Below are 26,991 nucleotides of genomic sequence, written 5' to 3'. Positions count from 1 at the left end.
GAAGAGCAGGAAGTAAAAAGATAAGCTCAAAATTCCCTGCCTTGGCAGTTTGGGCAGACCTCAGCTAGTGGTTCACCTGGTCTTGGTTGGGTTTTCTCTTAGAATTTTGGTCAGCTGGTGGGTGGGCTTCTGGCTGGCTGGTCTAAGATGATTTGCTTCAGCTGGAATGGCATGACTGTTTGTGGTCTCTCATCCTCTAGTCAGAGAAGGCAATGGCACCCCACTCCAGTACTCTTGCCTGGAAAATCCCATGGATGGAGGAGCCTGGTGGGCTGCAGTCCATGGGGTCGCTAAGAGTTGGACACGACTGAGTGACTTCACTTTCACTTTTCACTTTCATGCATTGGAGAAGGAAATGGCAACCTACTCCAGTGTTCTTGCCTGGAGAATCCCAGGGACGGGGAGCCTGGTGGGCTGCCGTCTATGGGGTCGCACAGAGTCGGACACGACTGAAGTGACTTAGCAGCAGCAGCAGCAGCAGCATCCTCTAGTAAACTAAACTGGGCTTGATCACAAGGCAATGGGCAGCCTCTAAGAGAAGTGTGTAGGATCTCTTAAGGCCTAGGCTCTTAACAGATACACTCTGCCTTCTGCAATATAGTATTGGTCAAAGTAAGGTACAAGCCCAGCCCAGATTCTAGGGGTGTAAAAATTAACTCCACCTCTTGATGGGAGGAGCTAAAGTCATATTACAAACAGTGTTGAGAGAGGGAAGAAAGGATTGTGGCCATTTTTGTAGCTAACTCCTAAAGAGCTACCTCAGGGCCCTTGAACATGCTGGTCTCTTTTCCTGTAACTCTCTTTTCTTCAATCTATCCATGGCTGATCTTTCTCGTCTTTCAGATCATGGATTAATTATTACCTTTTCTGGGCTGTCTTTCTTCTAGCCCGTCCTGCTATTATCTATTTTTTTTTTCCTTTCAAGTGCTTATATCACTTTGTAATAGTATTATTTATGTGTTAATTGATTTTTCTCGATTACATCACTAGGACAAGAATTCCATAAAGTCAGGGAGTAAGTTTGCTTTTTTTACCATTGTGTCAAAAGTATTTAGCCTAGTGACTGGCCCATAGTGCATGCTAAGTCACTTCAGTCGTGTCCATCTCTGTGAGACCCTATGGACTCTAGCCTACTAGGCTCCTCTGTCCATAGAGTTCTCCAGGTAAGAATGCTGAAGTGGATTGCCATGCCCTCCTCCAGGGGATCTTCCCAACCCAGGCATCACACCCCCCTCTCTTAAGTCTCCTGCACTAGCAGATAGGTTCTTTACCACTAGTGCCACCTGGGAAACCCATAGTAAGCCTTCAATAAATACATGTCCAGTGAATGAACTGAATAAAAGAGGAAAGTGATATAATTTATCCAATGGAGGAAAAGATTGAGCATTTCAGAGGAGGGTAGAAGGGTTGGCCTGGCCATTGTGATAAGCAGAACATAGAAAAAAATCAAAGGAGATCAGTAAAAGGCCCATTGAGCTCTGACAACCTGCATTATGTCCTTACAGAGTCCTAATGAAGTGCTTTCTCCCTGGAAGGTCCTTCATACCTGAGGGGAAAGCATTCAGAGACTTGAAAGGACCTCGAAGCCTAAGAAGACTTATTTCCAACCAAGAATCAGAGCATGTGGTTTGCCAAAAGATCATTTTTCTGATTCATGATTGTGTTAAAAATAAGAGCACTAGACATACAATGGAAATAGAATTTTTTTATTTGTTTAACAAATCACTATCACCAGAGGAATAAAATAATCAGAAATGAGGACTCTTGGGAAACAGGACATATATATTTGTCATACTTCAAGGCCACCTGGAGCATGGCATTTCAGCATCAGAGTATTGTTGACTAAAAAGATGCACAATGTGAGAGATGTGAGTTAAGTTTTATTAGGGGCAAAATGAGGAATGCAGCCCAGGAGACAGCACCTCAGATAACTCTGAGAGACTGCTCCACAGAGGTAGTGGGGGAATGTCTATATATAAGATTTTGATGAAGGGGGATTTCAATGCAATCAAGCACTTACTTTACAAAAGGTTTTCTGCTAGTCACGAGAAGCAGATGTCACCATGAAGGGCTTTAGTGCTTTTCTAGATATGAGGAGATGCAAGGATTGGGATCATGAAATCAGATCCTGAAAATATCTGTCTAAAGACCTGTCCCACCAGTTTCCCTGGAGCACAGAGTGCCTCACTCTCCAGCCTGGACTCCCTTCAGGGCATGTTGAAGGTCAACAGCAGCAGCAGCACAGGGGTTAATCTCCACAGAAGCAGATGGCAAATGCCCTTGGCAAGCACCAATTTGTAGTTAACAGTATCAATCCTTTAAGTCTGCAGGCTTTTGACATTCAAGCCACTGTAAATCTACAATTTTCCTGAGGACCAGTCCTGTTCTCAGCCCTGCCTTGCTGGACTCTAGGGGAATGCTTCTTACCTAGGCCGATTTTGCTCCCTAAGGATTTTGACAATATCTAATCCAAAAGGAAATGAACCCTGAATATTCACTAGAAGGACTCATGCTGAAGTTGAAGCTTTAATACTTTGGCCACCTGATGCAGAGAGTCAACTCATTGGAAAAGACTGTTATGCTGGGAAACATTGAAGGTGGGAGAAGAAAAGGGATGAGATGGTTGGATGGCATCACTGACTCAATGGATATGAATTTAAGCAAACTCCAGGGGATGGTGAAACACAGGGAAGCCTGGTGTGCTGCGGTTCATGGGGCCACAAAGACTTAGCAACTGAACAAACACAGATTTTTGGGCTTCCCTGGTGGCTCAGTGGTAAAAAACAAACAAACAAACAAAAAAACAAACAAAAAAACACACACTCACTTGCCAAGGCCGAAAACGTGGTTTGATCCCAGAGTTGGGAAGATCCACTGGAGAAGGAAATTGCAACCCAAACCAATATACTTGCCTGGGAAATCCCATGGACAGAGGAGCCTGGCAGGTTACAGTCCATGGGGAAGCAAAAGAGTCAGACACAGCCTAGTGACTAAACAACAACAACACATACAGTTTGTTTTTTACAGTTGGGGGAATGCTATTAACATATAGCAAGGTAGAGACCAGAAGTACAGCTATAATCCTATAATACGCATTGGGGACAAGGTGATGTCTTGTAGGACATCAGCTGCAAGAAGTGCCAGCCCCTCTATTGCAGCATTGTTTGCAAATAGCCAACCCGTGGAAATAAACTACCTCAGTTCAGTTGCTCAGTCATGTCCAACTCTTTGCGACCCCATGGACTGCAGCACACCAGGCCTCCCTGTCCATCACCAACTCCCAGAGTTCACCCAAACTCACGTCCATTGAGTTGGTGATGCCATCGAACCATTTCATCCTCTGTCATCCACTTCTCTTCTCGCCTTCAGTCTTTCCCAGTATCAGGGTCTTTTCAAATGAGTCAGCTCTTCACATCAGGTGGCCAGAGTATTGGAGTTTCAGCTTCAGCATCAGTCCTTCCAATGAATATTCAGGACTGATTTCCTTAGGATGGACTGGTAGGATCTCCTTGCAGTCCAAGGGACTCTCAAGAGTCTTCTCCAACACCACAGTTCAAAAGCATCAATTCTTTGATGCTCAGCTTTCTTTATGGTTCAACTCTCACATTCATACATGAATACTGGAAAAACCATAGCCTTGACTAGATGGACCTTTGCTTTTTAATATGCTGTGTAAGTTGCTCATAACTTTTCTCCAAGGAGTAAGCATCTTTTAATTTCACGGCTGCAGTCACCATCTGCAGTGATTTTGGAGCCCCCAAAAATGAAGTCGGACACTGTTTCCCCATCTATTTGCCATGAAGTGATGGGACCAGATGCCATGATCTTAGTTTTCTGAATGTTGAGTTTTAAGCCAACCTTTTCACGCTCTTCTTTCACTTTCATCAAGAGGCTATTTAGATCCTCTTCACTTTCTGCCATAAGGGTGGTGTCATCTGCATATCTGAGGTTATTGATATTTCTCCTGGCAATCTTGATTCCAGCTTGTGCTTCATCCAGCCCAGCATTTCACATGATGTACTCTGCATATAAGTTAAATAAGCAGGGTGACAATATACAGCCTTGATGTACTCTTTTCCCTATTTGGAGCCAGTCTGTTGTTCCATATCCAATTCTAACTGTTGCTTCCTGACCTGCATATAGGTTTCTCAAGAGGCAGGTCAGGTGGTCTGGTATTCCCATCTCTTTCAGAATTTTCCACAGTTTATTGTGATCCACACAGTCAAAGGCTTTGTCATAGTCAATAAAGCAGAAATAGATGTTTTCCTGGAACTCTCTTGCTCTTTTGATGATCCAGCAGATGTTGGCAATTTGATCTCTGGTTGCTCTGCCTTTTCTAAAACCAGGTTGAACATCTGGAAGTTCACGGTTCATGTACTGCTGAAGCCTGGCTTGGAGAATTTTCAGCATTACTTTACTAGTGTGTGAGATGAGTGCAATTGTGTGGTAGTTTGAGCATTCTTTGGCATTGCCTTTCTTTGGAGGTGGAATGAAAACTGACCTTTTCCAGTCCTGTGGCCACTGCTGAGTTTTCCAAATTTGCTGGCATATTGAGTGCAGCACTTTCACAGCATCATCTTTCAGGATTTGAGATAGCTCAACTGGAATTCCATCACCTCCACTAGCTTTGTTCATAGTGATGCTTTCTAAGGCCCACTTGACTTCACATTCCAGGATGTCTGGCTCTAGGTGAGTGATCTCACCATCGTGATTATCTTGGTCGTGAAGCTCTTTTTTTGTACAGTTCTTCTGTGTATTCTTGCCACCTCTTCTTAATATCTTCTGCTTCTGTTAGGTCCATACCATGTCTGTCCTTTATCAAGCCCATCCTTGCATGAAATGTTCCCTTGGTATCTCTAGTTTTCTTGAAGAGATCTCTAGTCTTTCCCATTCTGTTGTTTTCCTCTATTTCTTTACATTGATCACTGAGGAAGGCTTTCTTATCTCTCCTTGCTATTCTTTGGAACTCTGCATTCAGATGCTTATATCTTTCCTTTTCTCCTTTGCTTTTCGCTTCTCTTCTTTTCACAGCTATTTGTAAGGCCTCCCCAGACAGCCATTTTGCTTTTTTGCATTTCTTTTCCATGGGGATGGTCTTGATCCCTGTCTCCTGTACAATGTCACGAACCTCCGTCCATATAGTTCATCAGGCACTCTATTAGATGTAGTCCCTTAAATCTTTTTCTCACTTCCACTGTATAATCATAAGGGATTTGATTTAGGTCATACCTGAATGGTCTAGTGGTTTTCCCCACTTTCTTCAATTTAAGTCTGAATTTGGCAATAAGGAGTTCATGATCTGAGCCACAGTCAGCTCCTAGTCTTATTTTTGCTGACTGTATAGAGCTTCTCCATCTTTGGCTGCAAAGAATATAATCAATCTGATTTCGGTATTGACCATCTGGTGATGTCCATGTGTAGAGTCTTCTCTTGTGTTGTTGGAAGAGGGTGTTTGCTATGACCAGTGCGTTCTCTTGGCAAAACTCTATTAGCTTTTGCCCTGCTTCATTCCATACTCCAAGGCCAAATTTGCCTGTTACTCCAGATGTTTCTTGACTTGCTACTTTTGAATTCCAGTCCATTATAATGAAAAGGACATCATTTTTGGGTGTTAGTTCTAAAAGGTCTTGTAGGTCTTCATAGAATCATTCAACTTCAGCTTCTTCAGTGTTACTGGTTGGGGCATAGGCTTGGATTACCGTGATATTGAATGGTTTACCTTGGCAATGAATAGAGATCATTCTGTCGTTTTTGAGACTGCATCCAAGTACTGCATTTCGGACTCTTTTGTTGACCATGATGGCTACTCCATTTCTTCTGAGGGATTCCTGCCCTCAGTAGTAGATATGATGGTCATCTGAGTTAAAATTAACCCATTCCAGTCCATTTTAGTTTGCTGATTCCTAGAATGTCGACGTTCACTCTTGCCATCTCCTGTTTGACCACTTCCAATTTGCCTTGATTCATGGACCTGACATCCCAGGTTCCTATGCAATATTGCTCTTTACAGCATTGGACCTTGCCTCTATCACCAGTCACATCCACAACTGGGTATTGTTTTGCTTTGGCTCCAGCCCTTCATTCTTTCTGGAGTTATTACTCCACTGATCTCCAGTAGCATATTGGGTACCTACTGACCAGGGGAGTTCCCCTTTCAGTATCCTATCTTTTTGCCTTTTCATACTGTTCATGGGGTTCTCAAGGCAAGAATACTGAAGTGGTTTGCCATTCCCTTCTCCAGTGGACCACATTCTGTCAGACCTCTCCACCATGACCCTCCTGTCTTGGGTGGCCCCACATGGCATGGCTTAGTTTCATTGAGTTAGACAAGGCTGTGGTCCTAGTGTGATTAGATTGACTAGTTTTCTGTGAGTATGGTTTCAGTGTGTCTGCCCTCTGATGCCCTCTCACAACACCTACCGTCTTACTTGGGTTTCTCTTACCTTGGACGTGGGGTATCTCTTCACGGCTGCTCCAGGAAAGTGCAGCTGCTGCTCCTTGCCTTGGACGAGGGGTATCTCCTCACGGCCACCCCTCCTGACCTTGAACGTGGAGTAGCTCGTCTTGACCGCCGTCCTGACCTCTGGTGTGTGGTAGCTGATCTCGGCCGCCGCCACTGACCTCGGTTGTGGGGTAGCTCCTCTCGGCCTCTCCTGTGCCGATGCAGCCTGGCACTCTCGGTCTCTGCCCCTGACTTGCAGATGGTGATTCCAGCCATGAAATTAAAAGATGCTTACTTCTTGGAAGGAAAGTTATGACCAAACTAGATAGCATATTGAAAAGCAGAGACATTACTTTGCCAACTAAGGTCCATCTAGTCAAGGCTATGGTTTTTCCAATGGTCATGTATGGATGTGAGAGTTGGACTGTGAAGAAAGCTGATCGCCAAAGAATTGTGGCTTTTGAACTGTGGTGTTGGAGAAGAAGCGATCTGAAAATAAAGCACACAACTTGTATACAAAGATTTTACAACAGCATTATTCCTAATAGCCAGACAAATGGAAGTAACCTAAATGTCCATCAGCTGATGGATGGATAATCAAAATGTGGTATATGCCTCAGTGGATTATTATTTGGCCATAAAAAAGAATGAAATACTGACATATGTTATAATATGAATGAATATTGAAAACATTATGCCTAGTGAAAGAAGCCAGTCAGAAAAGAACATATTTTGTATGGTTCAATTATGTGAAATTTCCAGTGTAGACAAATATTCGAATTGTAAAAGCAGACTAGTGGTGCCAGGGCCTGGGTGGAGAGAGAAAAGGGGAGTGATTGTTAATAGGCAAAAGTTTTGTTTTGAGGGTGATGGATAGGTCCTAACATTGCTGCTGCTGCTGCTAAGTCACTTCAGTCGTGTCCGACTCTGTGCGACCCCATAGACGGCAGCCCACCAGGCTCCCCCGTCCCTGGGATTCTCCAGGCAAGAACACTGGAGTGGGTTGCCATTTCCTTCTCCAATGCATGAAAGTGAAAAGTGAAAGTGAAGTCGCTCAGTCGTGTCCAACTCTTAGCGACCCCATGGACTGCAGCCCACCAGGCTCCTCTGTCCATGGGATTTTCCAGGCAAGAGTACTGGAGTGGGGTGCCATTGCCCTCTCTGGTCCTAACATTAGTGAGGATTATTTCACAATTTGGTAATATGCTAAAGAAAACACTGAAATACTCACTTTAAATGGATGAATTTTGTGGGATATTCACTAGAGCTCAATAATGGCTGTTATAAAGCAGTGATAGACAATACTGTTTTTAAAAAATTAGGAAAAAAGCTACAATTCAGAATCCAGAACTGACATCATTGCATTCCCAACAGAAAGTTGGAAGACATTTAACATAGACATTACTACAGTAAATTAGCCATTGACAGTTTGGGTCCAAAGTCTAACACAGATCGCAGAGTGGAAAAAACAAAATGAGCAGATTTCCCTCAGATTCAGAAAAATGTTTATGTGTAGCTGGCAACAAAAATTCAGTGTCAGCAATGCAAGAAGACAATTGGAGACAGGAAAATTACAATGCATGATAATTTGAAAGATGGTGAAAGATATATCGCCATAATGAACCTTGTCAATGATTAAGATTGGTGTTCACACTCAGCTAATACTAATACTTGGTGTTTGGGTTTTTTCTTTTTAGTTGTTTCTGTTCTCCCACCACTAAAATAATTGTAACTCATTTGCCTCAGAGGGCTTTCTAAAGATGTGGCCTTCAGCCCCTCATTTTACAGACAAGGAAACCCAAGGGCACTTATTTCCTTATACTAAGCTGGAACAAAAACCCAGCTCTTCTCATTTCCAGGTCAACCTCTATACTGACCTGCCTCTGTTTTGTCGAACATCTTTCTAAAACCTATTAATACACTTCTTAATTAAAAAAAAAAGCATGAGAGGATTTCCTTGGTGGTCCAGTGATTAGGACTCCTTGCTTCCACTGCAGGGAGTACGAGTTCAGTCCCTGGTAGGGGAACTAAGATTCCTACGTGCCAGGCGGCATGGCCAAAAAGAGGGGAAAAAACTTGGGAAACAATCACTGAAGTTACATTTTAATGTTTGAGAAATAGTAAATTGAGGTAGCCAAAATCCACTGGCCTCAGGATGAAATAGACCTGCGTTGTCTCCCGCGTTGGCCATGACTAGCTGTGTGCCCTCGGGAAGCTTTCTTCAAGTCTCTGAGCTTCTGATTTTGCATTTTTTAAATGCAGTAATAATAAAACTTACTTAATGGGGTGGTTGTGAGGATAAAATGAGTTAGTGCACGAACAGTGCCATGGATATGACACTGGCACAATAAAATAGAACCGTGACGAACATAATTGTGGGGCTGTTTGGAGCCAGGCTATGTCTCTTTGCCTGCCAGGGGGCTGGCTATTCAGAGGACCCTGAGGATGGGATGAGAGTCAGTAGTCTACAAAACCAACTTTTCTTTTTTTAAAAAAATTAATTAATTTATTTTAATTGGAGGCTAATTACTTTACAATATTGTGGAGGGTTTTGCCATACATTGACATGAATCAGCCACGGAAAAGCATCCTTTCAACTCCCTCCCCGCCCGAAGCTCCCTGGCACATTGAGACTGCTAGCCTCCCTCCCCCGGCTCTGGCTGTTCTGCTTCCAAGCTCCCACTGCTGGAACAACCATTTTCCACTCCTACACAGCCTATTTTAATAAAAAGAACCAAAACATTGCTCTTTCAAATTTCTCTCTCTCACTTTCCCTTTCCTCGTGTCCTTACCCACCTCCCTTCCCTCCACCAGTGTACACTCCTCTGTGTCCTAGACACTCCCAGTACAAGAGGACTGGGGCTGCCAGAGCCTCAGGCTTTTCTCCATGAAAAGATTTAGAGAAGTGATTTTCACTCTTGAACTTGACATTTCACCCTTCTCCCTTTACCTCCAATAGTAAGGCCTGAGACATTGACAGTCAACCTCTCTCTCTCTCTCTCTCTCTCTCTCAGTCAGTCTCCCCTCCCTTTCTGTTCTAGGTCAGTATAGCTGTTGACCTGGAAATGAGAAGCCCTGAGTTGCTATTCCAGCTTAGTGTAAAATAAGTGTCCAATACCTTTTGGGCTTTGGTTTCCTTGTCTGTAAAATGAGGATCTGGAAACATCTAGGGACTTTTCTAGTGGTCCACTGGCTAAGACTCTGTGCTTCCAGTGCAGGGGCCCACGTTTCATCCCTGGTGGGGAAACTGGATCCCAAATGCCCGAACTAAGAGTTTGCGTACCACAACTAAATATCCTGTGTGCTGTGTGCCTTATGCCACAACTAAGACCCAGCATAGCCAAATAAATAAATAGAAAGAAACAATCTCTAGGAAGACCTCTTCTTCTATAAGGCAAACAAGTCATGCATGTATATGATATTTGCTCATTAAAGAAGATGACAAGTAGAAGCCAAGTATTTGAAATAATAAATATCTGCCCTTACTAAATATTCTTCCTTTAAACAAAACAAAACAAAATATTACATGGGAAAACACCTTCTTAAAGGAGTTTTGCAGTTCGCTGGGTGGGGATTCCCAAGCCAAGATTTCTTAACAGAAAAAGTACAGATACATCTATATGTCTAACTGAATCACTTTGTTGTACATCTGAAATTAACACATTGTTAATCAACTATATTCCAATATAAAATAAAAAGTTAAATAAATACATGCTAAAAAAAAGTTCTCAACAGGAAAATAGTGCAGCCATAGTAGAGAATTACCAGCTGGAAAAGAAAGGGAAACCAAAGTTGCCTTTGGCACTACTTTCTGGGGTTATTGGAACCCAGCAAACCTGGTGGAAATAATCACTGACATCTATAGGTATGGAACCCATAAACTGCTAATATAGAGCATGCCTGCCCTTCAAATTTGTTATGACAGTCACTATTTCATTTTAATAGAGGGTGATGTGACAATGTGGGACCAGTGGACCATGGTGTCACTTGGTCCCAGCAGGCCTTAATGAGATTCATTGTATTCAGGCAATACCTGTGCTGGGGAAGGAATAGAAAGAAATGGAATGAAAGCAAAATGCTAATATCAGGTGAGTTCCTCCTTGGCATTTTGTATGTTCTTGATACAAATTACTCCAGTAATTTATTCATAGAAACCAGGTAAAGAGTCACAATAATGACAAACGCTGAAGAAAAGAGGGACAATGGGCAGTGTGCACTGGTCCCCAAGCAGGACCAGCATATCCTTACCTGACTTCCAAGAGTCTTTGAAGGATTGGATGGCTTTCTTCTTAAAGACTTTCCAAATCAGAGGTGTTCTTTTTCTCTCTGTTCCTGACCGTCTGTCTCTGTCTCCTCTGTCTCCCTGTCTTCCTTCAGGGCTACACTGCTGCCTGAGCCTGAATTTCCAGCGAGTCCCCACATTGTAGGCAGTCTTACGATGTAATCCAAGCTGATTTATTCCTCCTCCCTTTAGGAGAGGGAAGTCACTTGGGGCAGGGAGTTGGCTCAGAGAGATTTTACTTATAGTTTATCGCAGCTGTCCATGTGGCTTCAGTTGACTGCTGGAAATGTTGAGTTTTCAGTGTGTGACACCCTGCAAAATAGCAGAGGGTTGGCTTCCGAGAGTCGTTTGCCATTCTCTGTGGGTTTTGGAAGCCTGCAGAGAAAATACCAAGATGTGAGGCCAAATCCATGACTCGTAATATTTAAGGATCTGAAGCAGCAGCAGCAATATAGCCAGAGTACCAGTTCTGTCTGGAATCTGTCTCTGACAGCAATGGGATAGAAATACTGTGAACAACATACCTGGCTGGCAGGCAGTCGAGAAATGCATGTAAAATATGCCAATGGTTTCTAAAGCAGATATGGATTTCTTGTTCTCCAAAGCATACAGAGCATCCCCTAAATGAGAATTTCCATTCAGCAGAAGGCCCCTGTAATGGGCTTTTATTAAAATGTCTTGTTTTTTGTGGCTCTTTCCATTCTCAGTGTCCTTGCCCACAGAAATGGAATCAATCAAAAGTACTAATGGTTGTATAACTTCCAGGTGACCTCTTGCTTGTTATTTTGTATGTTGTTGATTTGATGAGTCACTGTTCCCCTAAAAGAGTAACCTTTCAGTGAAACTCTGTATATGAATTGAGGCCTTAATTATCTCTGGCTATCTCTGCAGCTTTCCCCAGTGGTTGTTTGGGGTTATTAGAGTGAGGCTATGACTGTTGGTGGGAATGTAAAATGTTGCAGCTACTATGGAAAAGAGTAGGAAGTTTCCTCAAAAAATTAAAATTAGAATTAGAATTTCCATATGATCCCACTCTAAAGTGGATCAGAAAGAGAAGAGGAACTAAAGAGACTCTTAATGAGGGTGAAAGAGGAGACTGAAAAAGCGGGCTTAAAACCCAACATTCAAAAAACTAAGATGTTAGCATCTGGTCCCATCATTTCTTGGAAAAACACAAGGGGAAAAAGTGGAAGCAATGACAGATTTTATTTTCTTGGGCTTCAAAAACACTGTGGACGATGACGACAGCCATGAAATTGAAAGATGCTTGCTCTTTGGAAGGAAGGCTATGACAAACCAAGACAATATTAAAAAAAAAAAAAAACAGGCATCACTTTGCCGACAAAGGTCTGGGTAGTCAAAGCTATGGTTTTTCAAATAGTCATATATGGATGTAAGAGTTGGACCATAAAGAAGACTGAGCACCGAAGAGCTGATGTTTGAACTCTAGTGCTGGAGAAGACTCTTGAGAGTCTCTTGGACAGCAAGGAGATCAAACCAGTCAATCCTAAAGGAAATCAACCCTGAATATTCATTGGAAGGACTGATGCTGAAGTTGAAGCTCCAGTACTTTGGCCACCTGTTGTGACAGCCAACTCACTGGAAAAGACCCTTATGCTGGGAAAGATTGGAGGCAAAAGGAGAAAGGGGCAGCAGAGGATTAGATGCATCACCAACTCGATGGACTTGAATTTGAGCAAACTCTGGGAGATACTGAAGGACTGGTGAGCCTGGTGTGCTGCAGTCCATGGGGTCACACAGCGTCAGACATGACTGAGTAAGAACAACAATGTCTGATCCAACAATGCCACTTTTGGGTATATGTCCCAAAGGAAGTAGGATTTCAAAGAGATATTTGCACACCCATGTTCATTGCAGTATTATTCACGATGGCCAAGAGGTAAAGCAATTCAAACGCCCACCAGTGGATGAATGGATAAAGAAAATGTGGTATTTGCATAAAATTAAATATTAGCCTTAAAAAGGAGGAAATCCTGTCACACATTACAATATAAACTTAAGGACAATGTGCTAAGTGAAATAAGCCAGTCACCAAAAAAAAAAAAAAAAAGACGCAAATATTGTACCATTCCATCTGTATGAGGTATATAAAGTAATCAAGCTCTTAGAGACAGATTGCAGAATGGTGGTTTCCAGGGGCTGAAGGAAAGGGGAAATGGGGAGCTGGGTAATGGGTATTGATTTTCAGTTTTCCAAGATGAAAAGTTCCAGAGATGTGTTGTACAGCATCATGAATATATTTAACACTACCCAATTGTACTCTTCAAATGGTTAAGATGGTAAATTTTCTGTTACATGGTTATTGCTACAATTACAATTTTTAAAACTATGAAAAATAAAAATAGAGCTACATTATGAAGTTTGTTTTTATGTGAGTTGTAGTGCCCATTTTATTTCAAAAGCTCCCACAGTGTGTTAGCAGGAACCGCAGATTATGGCTCTTCTCAATGTGTCTGATCCTGTGAGTGATGGGGGTAGCCCCTTAAGGAGTTTGTACTCTGTCCCCCTGTCCCTGGGTCAGGTGTGGCTGGACTGACAACTCCTCCTTGTGCCTTCTGAAGACCTGGCTTTCAGAAAATTCAGGCAAAAGATGTGCATAGAAATACTCCAAATCTGACCAAACTGTTCTGATATCCAATGGTGACACATGACACCATGAATGCAGTTGTTCAGTCAGTAAGTTGTGTCCAACTCTTCATGACTCCGTGGACTGTAGCCCCCCAGGCTCCTCTGTCCATGGGATTTCCCAGGCAAGAACACTGGAGTGGGTAGTCATTTCCTTCTCCTGGGGATCTGCCCGACCCCGGGATTGAATCTGCTTCTCCTCCATTGAGGCGGATTCTTTACCACTGAGTCACCAGGGAAGCCTGACACCATGAACAGCATCAGGGATTACAAAACTGGGGTTTCATTTCACTCTTCTCTGCTAGTGTGCACTGAAGCAGCTCTGCATATCACTCTCCACACCTTTTGGTTCTTTGTTTTGTTCTAGAGGTTTGTTATGTTCCTGCTTTTCAATTATTTGCCTGAAAGTGGTTTGGACCCACATCTCAGGGAAAATGTGCTTAAAAAAATAATTGTTAGGGTCTTCCCTGGTGGTCCAGTGGTTAGGACTCCAAGCTTCCTCTTTAGAGGCCATGGGTTTAATTCCTGGTCTGGAAACTAAGATCCTACCAGCCACGTAGCATGACCAAAACAAACAAACAAAAATTGTTAAGTGCAGATAAAGTCTTCATGTTTTTTCTCACCACGATATTAGTTCCTTAAAATGATTGGAAATAATTATATTCCTTTACTCCAAAGTATCGTGCCCCTCAATTTAGGACACCACAAATAGCTTCTCTGTGCTTCCTCAACTTTCCTTCAAAGTTTTCCCCTTCTCCTTTAAAAATTTTTCTCTTTTCTTTTTCTCTGCCCATGTAATTTTTCTTCCTCCATTTTTCTTGTTTATTTTGGTTTATCTCCTTTCATTCTTTCTCTTTCTTTTTCCCCTCATCTCTCCTTTTCTCTCCTTTCTCTTTCCCTCTACCATCTCCACTGAGCTTGCTGAGGGAGAGGAGCATCCTCTCCCTTCCCCACTCTCTTTCTCCCTTTTCCTTTACCAGTCTTATCCTCTTTCCTTTTCTCTCCCTTAAACTTAGGAAGCTTAAAGGAACCTTGGAAAGGAAGGAAATTACCACTGAACTAACACCATTGTATCCTCTGAAGGGAGACAGACTGCCCAAGTGTTGTGCTTCCTTTTTAGAGGCAGGCATAATTTGTCCTTTACTTTAGAGGATATACCTTGGTCTGCCACAATCCACTAAACATCTAAAAACTTTGCTGAAGTGGCATGTTCTTTGAGTCTTCATTGGGTTTTTCTCTTATGCTCTGTGTACAGGTATCCTACCAAGGCTCCCAATGCACTTGCTACTTCTTCCTTATCAGGTTCAATTAATATGATGTCATCATTACTGCAAACCAATGTGATGTTCTAAGAAATGTCCACATCCCTTTGGACCCTATTAAGACAGAGGACTGGAAACTTTATAAGTTTCACCTTGGGGCAAAATCATAAATGCATTCTATTGTCTTGTCAGTTTCATTTAAACATGATCTGTGTCTGATAATCTTTCCTTATAGGATGGAAAAAAACACATTGTCCAGATTTCAGTAACCACACACCATGAACATGAAAGTATTAGTTGCTCAGTCGTGTCTGACTCTTTGAGACCCCATGGACTATAGCCCACCAAGCTCCTCTGTCCATGAGATTCTCCAGACAAAAATATTGGAGTGGGTTTCCATTCCCTTCCCCAGGGGATCTTCCCCACCAAGGGATCAAACTTGGGTCTCCTGCACTGCAGGCAGATTCTTTACCATCTGAGCCAGCAAGGAAGCCCATGAACATGCAGCTGTGTTAAGTTATTCTAGAAAAGATACTATGGGGATTTCCCTGGAGGTCCAGTGGTTATGACTCTGTGCTCCCAATGAAGGGGGCACAGGTTCCAACCCTGGTAGGAGAACTAAGATCCTGCACAGCATGGCAAAAAAAAAAAGAAGAAGAAGAAGAAGAAGAAAGGATACTATGTCTGGCACAGCACAGCAAGTATTACTTGATTGGGTGTGCAGGAGTCTACTGTCATTCTTAAGGCTCTGTCTAGTTTTTGTAGTGTCCAGTCTGCTGAATTAAATAGGGATTTGATGGAACAGCCACTCCTACATCATTTAGGTATCTAGGAGTGACACTGATCTCTGCCATTCATCCCGAGAATTTTAATTTAATTTTAATTTTAATTTGGGTATTAGAAGGCAGTTTCAGTAATGCATACTGCCTTATAAGACAGAAGTCTCTTAATTGTCTGCAAGCAAGAGGCAAGCACTAGCTTTTCACAGGGAGGAGTGGGATATTTTGCAAGCCTAGAGGGTTCAGAAGAATCTGAGGAGCCAAGATTTTTGTATGCATGATCCCAGACTCATCAGTCCAAGTTTTAGGGTCCCACTTCTCATTCACAGCCCCAACCTCAGCACCTCAAACCTGTTGGGAATGAGATTCAACCTTCTCTGGAGGTCTGCTGCTCTTTTTTTATTCTTTTTGGCCTGGAGACACGTGGGCTCTTAGTTCCCCAATCAGGGATGGAACCAGAGTCCCCTGCAGTGGAAGTGTGGAGTCTATAGCCCCTGGACAGTCAGGGAAGTCCCTGCTACTCTTATAATCACATTTGGGGCCTTATATTTAGCTGCTTTTCACATGGGGAGAAGCTTAATGTGAGTTGATTTAACTATAGCATCTTTTCCCCTAGTACCAAGATTGAGAATAGCATGAAAATGTTGAATTTAAGATTGATAGAAGGGATGCTCAGAGCAAGGGTGGCGATAAGGAAAGAGGAGGCAATAGAGACGACAGTGGACAGAAAGTCTACAGAAGAAAAATTTGACAAGCTTGGCAATTTTTTATCCTGTTGCAGTGTTAGACTCCATCTGCAGCTGTGTGCTAACGAGTGAGGCTGTCACAAAGCTCCAGCCTTGATGGGTGAAGAAACACCAATCTGCAGCCCTGTCAGGGGCCCTGTGGGAGATGAAGCTTTGTTTACTGAACAATCTAGGACAAGGGGACTCGTACCTTCACTACTAGGATTCTTGGCCTGAAGATCTGAGCAAGCTGTGAGTACAGTAACTTATCCCTGACTCTAGAGCCATAACGAGTCATTTACCTCGGGTTGCATTTTTTTTTCATTTTCATAAATGAATAATTGCTCTAGAACTCTGAAGAAAGCAAGTCTGAGTCCTCTTATGGACAAGTGAGTACCTTGAAATACTTTTTTGAAATTGCACATCAGGAAACAGCCAAGGTGATATGTCTCTCACTAGATTACAGAAAGGACTGGGAGACTGGCATGAAGTGACCAAGTGGCCTTACTGTCTATGTACAGGGGCTTCCCTGGTAGCTCAGCTGGTAAAGGATCTGCCTGCAATGCAGGAGACCCCAGTTCAATTCCTGGGTCAGGAAGATCCCCTGGAGAAGGGATGGGCTACCCACTCCAGTATTCTTGGGCTTCCCTGGTGACTCAGATGGTAAAGAATCTGCCTGCAATGTGGGAGATCTGGGTTCAGTCCCTGGGTTGGGAAGATCCCCTGGAGGAGGGCATGGTAACCCACTCCAGTATTCTTGCCCGGAGAACCCCCATGGACAGAGGAGCCTGGCGGGCTACAGTTCATGGGGTCGCAGAGTCAGACAGGACTGAATGACTAAGCACAGCACATGCAGGGAGCAGAAAGGTTATGTTTATGTCACGGTTTATTGTCGTCATTGTTGTGCCAATCAAGAAGAGCATATGCACCCGCTTAACCATTTATGATGTCCATCCTACCAGCTCCAGCTATTTTTCAGCATTCTCCCAGATCACTACAACAGTTTCCTAACTGATCTACCTGTCATCAGTCTCATCCCCTTTGAATCTTTCCTTGAAACTGCCCCAAATAAATGTTTTTATATCACAAACTTGCCAACACACATCCTTAAATCCTGATTGCCTATAGGATGAAGTTTCTTGCCATGTCTTACCAGGATCACCACGTTTTGACCCCTCCCAATAGCTCACATATTTATTGAGCACATATTATGTGACAGTAGTGTACTATATGCTTTATGAGCATCATTTAATTTTAGGCTTCACTTGGTTTCAATTTCAAGCCCTAAGAAGTATGATTATACTGTAATTTTACAGATGGGAAGACTGAGCCATAGAATCCTTAACTTTCTTGTCCAATGTCACAAGACCTTGGTAGAGTTGGAAATTGAACCCAGATCTTCCTGATGCCAAAGCTCACGGCCACAACCCACACATCTATATTTCCTGGTGCTTCACTTCCTGCTGTATCTGCCCCCTCTTCACTCTTGGAGAAGGAAATACCAACCCACTCCTATATTCTTGCCTGGAGAATTCTATGGACAGAGAAGCCTGGTGGGCTATAGTCCATGGGGTCGCAGAGAGTTGGACACAACTGAGTGACTAACACTTCCACAATACCAAACTGCCTTGTTTTTTCTTATACCCTAATGCCTTATGTCCCTGCCCACACTGTCATATAGGTAGCTTTTTGTCTTCCCACTTGATTGTAAAATTCTTTCCATCAGAAACCATTGTCTTACGCACCTTTAGATTTATATTAGTTATTTGTTGTCACATAACAACATTACCACAAGCATAGCAGCTTAAAGGAACACACACATGTATTATCGCAAAGTTTCTGTGGACCAGGATTCTAGGTACAGCTGGGCTGGATCTTTTGCTTGAAGTCTCATAGGACTGGAATCGAGGTGTCAGCTGGGCTTTCTGTTTTACCTTAGGTGTGACTGGGAAAGGATTTGCTTCCAAGCTCATATGGTGGCTGAGAGAATTCAGACCTTTGTAGGCTGCCAGACTAAGCGTCTCAGTTTGTTCGTTTTTTTGGTCTTGTTTTGTTCTGTTTTCAAGGTCACCAATATTTCAATATGATTATTTTAAAGAATTTCAATTAATGCCAAAAATTCATGGTGAGCAAAATAAGAAAATTTTCAGTAAAAACAAGATCTCAGAGTACTATGCTAAGCCATATTGGAGGCTAAGGCAAAAGGAAAAATGTGCACCCCAATATTCATGTTTTCATGTCTGTTTAGTGTTTAATTACAATCAAGGGTATGGAAGAATAGCTCCTACACATATGATTTTTCCAGAACATCAGAGTAGTTAAGAAATATTTACAAAATGAAAAGTATTATTTTAACTTTAAATATTTTATTTATGCCAATACCAGAATTTGTTGTTTTACTTTCCTGGACTGAACGGAAGCAAACTCATTGATAATATTTTCATTAAAGCCATTAGCCAGTTTTAAAATACATAAAACCACATGTATATTTATATACAATATGTAATGCAGATTTTTGCTTTTGAGTCATGCTCTAGTATGGCTCACCACAGCACTGGCTGGATTAATAACCTAAAAAACCAGCCTTAAACCTCATAAGGGGTCTGTAAATGGGAGTAGAACATTCAATAATATATACTCCTTCAGCTCTCCTTCCCTGTTCCTTTGGCTTGTAGCTTCTCTTTTCAGTTTATTGTAGATTGTCAGCCAGGAGATGATCCTCAGCTCCTTCTCCATAAGGCAGCTCAGAAGATGGCAGCTTTCTTTTTCGGAGTCAGCAGAGGGGAGCATTAGTTTTGGCAAGGCAGGCATTAGGATCTTGATTACTGATAATCAGTAATCATGTATCCATAAATCACACATTCTGTCACCTTTGCTGTATCCTATTAGCTAGAAGCAGGCACAGGTCCTGCCAACATTGAGAGGAGGGAGTCAAACAATGGTATGAACACCAGGAGCTGGGGTTCATGGTAGCTACAGTACCTCACCATCTAGATTTAGAGCTGACATATCACACAATTTCCTGGAGTTGTGCATTATGACAGTTCAGTTCAGTCGCTCAGTCGTGTCCGACTGTTTGCGATCCCATGAATTGCAGCATGCCAGGCCTCCCTGTCCATCATCAACTCCTGGAGTTCACCCAAACTCATGTGCATCGAGTCAGTGATGCCATCCAGCCATCTCATCACCTGTCGTTCCCTTCTCCTCCTGCCCCCAATCCCTCCCAGCATCAGGGTCTTTTCCAATGAGTCAGCTCTTCGCATGAGGTGGCCAAAGTACTGGAGTTTCAGCTTCAGCATCAGTCCTTCAAATGAACACCCAGGACTGATCTCCTTCAGAATGGACTGGTTGGACCTCCTTGCAGTCCAAGGGACTCTCAAGAGTCTTCTCCAACATCACAGTTCAAAAGCATCAATTCTTTGGTGCTCAGCTTTCTTCACAATCCAACTCGCACATTCATACATGACCACTGGAAAAACCATAGCCTTGACTAGATGGACCTTTGTTGGCAAAGTAATATCTCTGCTTTTCAATATGCTATCTAGGTTGGTCATAACTTTCCTTCCAAGGAGTACTGCTAAGTCACTTCAGTCGTGTCCGACTCTGCGCGACCCCATAGACGGCAGCCCAGCAGGCTCGTTCGTCCCTGGGATTCTCCAGGCAAGAGCACTGGAGTGGGTTGCCATTTCCTCCTCCAATGCATGAAAGTGAGAAGTGAAAGAGAAGTCACTCAGTCATGTCCGACCCTCAGCGACACTATGGACTGCAGGCTTCCAGGCTCCTCTATCCGTGGGATTTTCCAGGCAAGAGTACTGGAGTGGGGTGCCATTGCCTTCTCCATCCAAGGAGTAAGCGTCTTTTAATTTCATGGCTGCAGTCAACATCTGCAGTGATTTTGGAGCCCCTCCAAAAATCAAGTCTGACACTATTTCCACTGTTTCCCCCATCTATTTGCCATGAAGTGATGGGACCAGATGCCATGATCTTAGTTTTCTGAATGTTGAGCTTTAAGCCAACTTTTTCACTCTCCTCTTTCACCTTCATCAAGAGGCTTTTTAGATCCTCTTCACTTTCTGCCATAAGGGTGATGTCATCTGCATATCTGAGGTTATTGATATTTCTGCCAGCAATCTTGATTCCAGCTTATGCTTCTTCCAGCCCAGTGTTTCTCATGATGTACTCTGCATATAAGTTAAATAAGCAGGGTGACGATATACAGCCTTGATGTACTCCTTTTCCTATTTGGAAGCAGTCTGTTGTTCCATGTCCAGTTCTAACTGTTGCTTCCTGACCTGCATATAGGTTTCTCAAGAGGCAGGTCAGGTGGTCTGGTATTCCCATGTCCTTCAGAATTTTCCACAGTTTATGGTGATCCACACAGTCAAAGGCTTTGGCATAGTCAATAAAGCAGAAATAGATGTTTTCCTGGAACTCTCTTGCTTTTTCGATGATCCAGCGTATGTTGGCAATTTGATCTCTGGTTCCTCTGCCTTTTCTAAAACCAGCTTGAACATCTGGAAGTTCGCCATTCATGTACTGCTGAAGCCTGGCTTGGAGAATTTTGAGCATTACTTTACTCGCATGTGAGATGAGTACAATTGTGTGGTAGTTTGAGCATTCTTTGGCATTGCCTTTCTTTGGGACTGGAATGAAAACTGACCTTTTCCAGTCCTGTGGCCACTGCTGAGTTTTCCAAATTTGCTAGCATATTGAGTGCAGCACTTTCACAGCATCATTGTTTAGGATTTGAAATAGCTCAACTGGAATTCCATCACCTCCACTAGCTTTGTTCGTAGTGATGCTTTCTAAGGCCCACTTGACTTCACATTCCAGGATGTCTGGCTCTAGGTGAGTGATCACACCATCCTGATTATCTGGGTCATGAAGATCTTTTTTGTACAGTTCTTCTGTGTATTCTTGCCACCTCTTCTTAATATCTTCTGCTTCTGTTAGGTCCATACCATGTCTGTCCTTTATCAAGCCCATCCTTGCATGAAATGTTCCCTTGGTATCTCTAATTTTCTTGAAGAGATCTCTAGTCTTTCCCATTCTGTTGTTTTCCTCTATTTCTTTACATTGATCGCTGAGGAAGGCTTTCTTATCTCTCCTTGCTATTCTTTGGAACTCTGCATTCAGATGCTTATATCTTTCCTTTTCTCCTTTGCTTTTCACTTCTCTTCTTTTCACAGCTATTTGTAAGGCCTCCCCAGACAGCCATTTTTCTTTTTTGCATTTCTTTTCCATGGGGATGGTCTTGATCCCTGTCTCCTGTACAATGTCATGAACCTCCGTCCGTAGTTCATCAGGCAGTCTATTAGATGTAGTTCCTGAAATCTATTTCTCACTTCCACTGTATAATCATAAGGGATTTGATTTAGGTCATGCCTGAATGGTCTAGTGGTTTTCCCTACTTTCTTCAATTTAAGTCTGAATTTGGCAATAAGGAGTTCATGGTCTGAGCCACAGTCAGGTCCCGGTCTTGTTTTTGCTGACTGTATAGAGGTTCTCCATCTTTGGCTGCAAAGAATATAATCAATACGATTTTGGTGTTGACCATCTGGTGATGTCCATGTGTAGAGTCTTCTCTTATGTTGTTGGAAGAGGGTGTTTGCTATGACCGGTGCATTCTCTTCGCAAAACTCTGTTAGCCTTTGCCCTGCTTCATTCCATACTCCAAGGCCAAATTTGCCTGTTAACTCCAGATGTTTCTTGACTTCGTACTTTCGTATTCCAGTCCCTTATAATGAAAAGGACATCATTTTTAGGTGTTAGTTCTAAAAGGTCTTGTAGGTCTTCATAGAATCATTCAACTTCAGCTTCTTCAGCATTACTGGCTGGGGCATAGGCTTGGATTACCGTGATATTGAATGGTTTACCTTGGAAATGAACAGAGATCATTCTGTCATTTTTGAGACTGCATCCAAGTACTGCATTTTGGACTCTTTTGTTGACCATGATGGCTACTCCATTTCTTCTAAGGGATTTCTGCCCACAGTAGTAGATATAATGGTCATCTGAGTTAAATCTACCCATTCCAGTCCATTTTAGTTTGCTGATTCCTAGAATGTCGACGTTCACTCTTGCCATCTCCTGTTTGACCACTTCCAATTTGCCTTGATTCATGGACCTGACATCCCAGGTTCCTATGCAATATTGCTCTTTACAGCATCAGACCTTGCTTCTATCACCAGTCACATCCACAACTGGGTATTGTTTTTGCTTTGGCTCCAGCCCTTCATTCTTTCTGGAGTTATTACTCCACTGATCTCCAGTAGCATATTGGGTACCTACCGACCAGGGGAGCTCCCCTTTCAGTGTCCTATCTTTTTGCCTTTTCATACTGTTCATGGGGTTCTCAAGGCAAGAATACTGAAGTGGTTTGCCATTCCCTTCTCCAGTGGACCACATTCTGTCAGACCTCTCCACCATGACCTGCCCATCTTGGGTGGCCCCACACGGCATAGCTTAGTTTCATTGAGTTAGACAAGGCTGTGGTCCATGTGATCAGATTGGCTAGTTTTCTGTGATTATGGCTTCAATGTGTCTGCCCTCTGATGCCCTCGCAACATCTACCGTCTTACTTGGGTTTCTCTTACCTTGGACGTGCGGTATCTCTTCACGGCTGCTCTAGCAAAGCACAGCCGCTGCTCCTTACCTTGGAGGAGGGGTATCTCCTCAAGGCCGCCCCTCCTGACCTTGAAGGTAGAGTAGTTCCTCTCGGCCCTTCTGTGCCTGCGCCACTGCCACTCCTTGGATGTGGGGCTGTTCCTCTCGGCCGCCAGCCCTGACCTTGGGCGCTGGGTAGCTCGTCTCGGCCGCTGGCTCTGACCTCGGGCGCGGGGTAGCTTGTCTCGGCAGCTCCTGTGCTGATGCAGCCTGGTGTTCTCGGTGGCCGCCCCTGACCTTGGGCGAGGGGTAGCCCCTCTTGGCCACGCTTCTTATGACAATCCTTTATTAAGTGCTCAGTAACTATTTGCTGCCTGAAAGCACAAATAAGGCAAAATTAGACAATTTCTGGAACAAAATTAATTGGATGTAACGTTATAGAAAGAGTTTCAACATGGGAATCCAGAGTGTCATCAATCTGGGTCTCAGTTTCTTCATCTGTTAAATGGGTGGCTTTTTCACTCTCTTCTTTCACTACTGATTTTTCCAGTAGTCTTGTACAGATGTGAGAGCTGGACTATAAAGAAGGCTGAGCATCGGAGAATTGATGCTTTTGAATTGTGGTGCTGGAGAAGACTCTTGAGAGTCCCTTGGACTGTAAGGAGATCAAACCAGTCAATCCTGAAGGAAATCAACCCTGAATGTTCATTGGAAGGACTGATGCGAAGCTGAAGCTCCAACACTTTGGCCACCTGATGCAAAGAGCTGACTCATTAGAAAAGACCCTGAGAGGGCAAGAGAAGAAGGGGACAACAGAGGTTGAGATGGTTGGATGGCATCACCAACTCAATTGACATGAGATTGAGCAAACTCTGGGAGATAGTGGAGGACACAGGAGATAGTGGAGGACACAGGAGCCTGGTGTGCTGCAGTCCACGAGGTTGGAAAGACTTGAACACAGCTTCCCTGGTGGCTCAGAGGTTAAAGCCTCTGCCTGGAATTCAGGAGACCCGGGTTTGACCCCTCGGTTGGGAAGATCCCCTGGAGAAGGAAATGGCAACCCACTCCAGTACTCTTGCCTGGAAAATCCCATGGAGGGAGGAGCCTGGTAGGCTACAGTCCATGGGGTCGTAAAGAGTCAGAAACGACTGAGCAACTTCATTTTCACTTTCTTTAGCAATTGAACAGCAACAACAAAAATGTGTGGCAAAACCCAGCTGATCTCTGAGGTCTTTTTCATCTTTAAAATTCCAAAAGTCTAGAACATCTGTTTTCTTCTCTCTTTATTTATCTCTAATTTCTGCATGACATAATAATAGCTAATATAGAATTGACTTGTGCTAGGTATTGTTCTAAATGATTTGTGTTCCACCCTCTCACAACACCACTTTGGGGTAGGTCCTTTTACTTTCCCCATTAAACAGATGAGGCAGCTAACATCAGAGTTAAGTAACATCAGTCTGGCCCTAGAATCTATGCAGTGACCCCTAAGCAGTACCATCTTTCTAAAAGACAGAGACAGATTGGAGAGTAAAGGAGAGGAAACTCATTTTCAGGGCTTGGCTGCTTGTATTTAAGGATTTCCTTTTCTTTCGAGTTTCAAATCTGAGGTTTCAACACCACAAGTCTAGGGAAAGGAAGACTAGACAATTGTGGCAGCTCTTTCTTCTACCTGGCATCTCCCCAGAGCATGAAAGGCATATTGGTAGAGCCAAAGCTCAGCTCAGCCAGCCAGAAGCAGTGGGAGGGAGAAGACTGAAAAGCTCCAACACGGAATTAGAAAACTCAATGCGGAATCCCTCCCCCCTCTCTTGCCCCAGTCAGTGACTGGCGGGCACTGGATCCCTATGGCCATTCTTTATCTGCTTTCGCTGGACAATGCCCCATCCATGTTTGGAATTTCCAAGTAGAAAGACAAGTACGTAGGGGTCAGGCTGGTGTGGATGGTGGGAGGGAGCTGGGTAAGAAAGGCGGTGAAGCAGAACATACCCAAGAGTGACAGTTCTTATTCATTAAATTATCAACTCCCTGACAGAACAGACTGAGTTGAAGTAAATCCTTCTTAGGCCTGAACTGGACTGGCTTAGTCCTGACACTTGGCTCTATAAATCATTCTTTTTATTTTTCTACCAGGTATAATTCTGTATCAAAGAGCAAGGTGTATTCTGCCTTTTTATTACTTTCCTGTGAAGTGGTGGTTTCTGGTGCCAGGGAATATCTAGGGCTAAATCATGCATTGTGATCTCTCAACCCCTTTCTATCTAAATTAAATAGAAAGTCAGAAGCATGGCAAGTTGCCTACTTTGTTCTACCCTTGGAGACTACATTTTAGCTTTTATGGAACAGAATCAACAATTTAATGGAAAGAAATAAAAATTTATGTCTTTAATGATCACCTTGGAGAAAATGAAAGCTCTGTCAACCTCCTTGACCCAGCATGCAGACACAAAAGGGGATGTGTGACGAAAAGTTCCTTTGCAAGACTCCCTGGGTATGGAGTGGGCTCTGGGACTCTGGGGCCCCACCTCCTTTGAGTTAGCAATTGTGCCTGGGCAAATAATTCCAGAGATGCAAGGTAACTTGCTGCAGTGCTTCCAATCATGCTGCCTGCTTTTTCTTCTCACATCAGAATAGCTTGCAGAGATTTCAATTTAATGTTGTCATTCAGTTGCTAAGTCGTGGCTGACTCTGTGAGCCCATGGACTGCAGCACACCAGGCTTCCCTGTCCTTCACTATCTCCCCGAGTTTGCTCAAACTCATTTTCTCAATTTAATGGGGGAAAATAAAATACAGTAGAAATTCCTTCTGTTTGGATGAGTCGTTAGAAGGTTTTAATGATAGAGAATTCAGTAAGTCCAACCTAGTCTAATAGTTAAGTAACATTATAAGGATGTGGACTCTCAAGCTAGACTGTCTGGATTTAAGTCTGGAAGCTCCTGTTTGCTAGCTGTGCAACTGTTGGCAAGTCACTCAACCTCTCTGTTCTTCCGTTTTCTCATCTGTACTATGAAGATAATAATGGTATCTGTATTCACAGGGTTTTTATAAAGATTAAATGAGTGAAAATTTGTTGTGTTTAGAATTGTGCCTGGCAGATAGTGATCAATATTTAAGTATAAAATGAGTAAACCAGTATTTGTTCCCTCACTGCTAGGTCTTATGAGGTGGATTTGGTTTTTGGCATCACACAGCTACACTGAAATGTAAGTATTGTTATTCCAATTATTGTTATGGAAACTGAAGCTCAGACAGGTTACAGGAGTATGTTTCAGATTATTTTAAAAATCAAATGTATGCCCTCCCCCTCGGATGTGAATGGAGCTTGAGGTGTGCAGGGCCAGAGGAGACTCTGCAGACCTGGGACCCAGGGCAACTCAGAGGCTGTGACTAATAGCTCTTCAAGTCTGCAACAAAAAATGGCTCCAATAAAACTACATTGCAAAAAGTGCGAAAGAAACAAAATGGAAAGAGTAAAATAGTTGAAGAGGCAGAACCTGAAGAATTTGGAGTAGAAAAAGTACTGGACAACTGTGTAGTGAATGGGAAGGTGGAGTATTTCCTGAAGTGAAAGGCATTTACAGATGTAGACAATACTTGGAAACCTGAAGAAAATTTAGATTGTCCAGAGTTAATGGAAGTATTTCTTAATTGTCAAAAAGCTGGTAAAGAAAAAGATGGAACAAAAAGAAAATCTTTGTCTGACAGTGAATCTGATGATAGCTAATCAAAGAAGAAAAGAGATGCTGCTGCTAAACCAAGAGGTTTTGCCAGAGGTCTTGATGCAGTACAAATAATTGGTGCCACAGACCGCAGTGCAGAATTACTGTTCCTCATGAAACAGAAAGGTTCCGATGAGGCGGACTTGGTGCTGCCAAAGAGGCAAACATGAGCTGTCCTCAAATTGTAATTGCTTTTTATGAAGAGAGACCAACTTGGCATTCTTGTCCAGAAGATGAGGCTCAATAATTGTTTGCATCATTTCTTATATGTATTTATATATGTATATAAAATGTAGGTCTTGGTTTTTTGATTTATTAGTGTGAAGAAATAACTACATTCTAATGAAAATCGTTTGATATGTTCGTTTTGAAGTAGTATTGGGGAAGTTACATTTTTTTTTTCCATCTGTAACACTGGTTAATTAGAACAAATAAAAGCTTTCTGTAGTTGCTTCCTTCAGCAGAAAAGAACTTGATACCAGGGTATATTATTTTCTCAGAGTTAGAGAACAACTTTTCTAAATGTTGG

General features: G+C 42.9%; 1 pseudogene; it reads left to right on the top strand.

The window, feature by feature from the left end:
* Positions 1–26,709, top strand: part of LOC102400202 — a 31,435-nt pseudogene extending 4,726 nt beyond the window's left edge.
* The last annotated feature ends 282 nt before the right edge of the window (positions 26,710–26,991 follow it).

This window comes from Bubalus bubalis, chromosome X (assembly GCF_019923935.1).
Source record: "Bubalus bubalis isolate 160015118507 breed Murrah chromosome X, NDDB_SH_1, whole genome shotgun sequence".
In the NCBI taxonomy this organism is placed as follows: Eukaryota; Metazoa; Chordata; class Mammalia; order Artiodactyla; family Bovidae; genus Bubalus; species Bubalus bubalis.
This window is presented reverse-complemented; position numbering and strand designations above follow the sequence as displayed.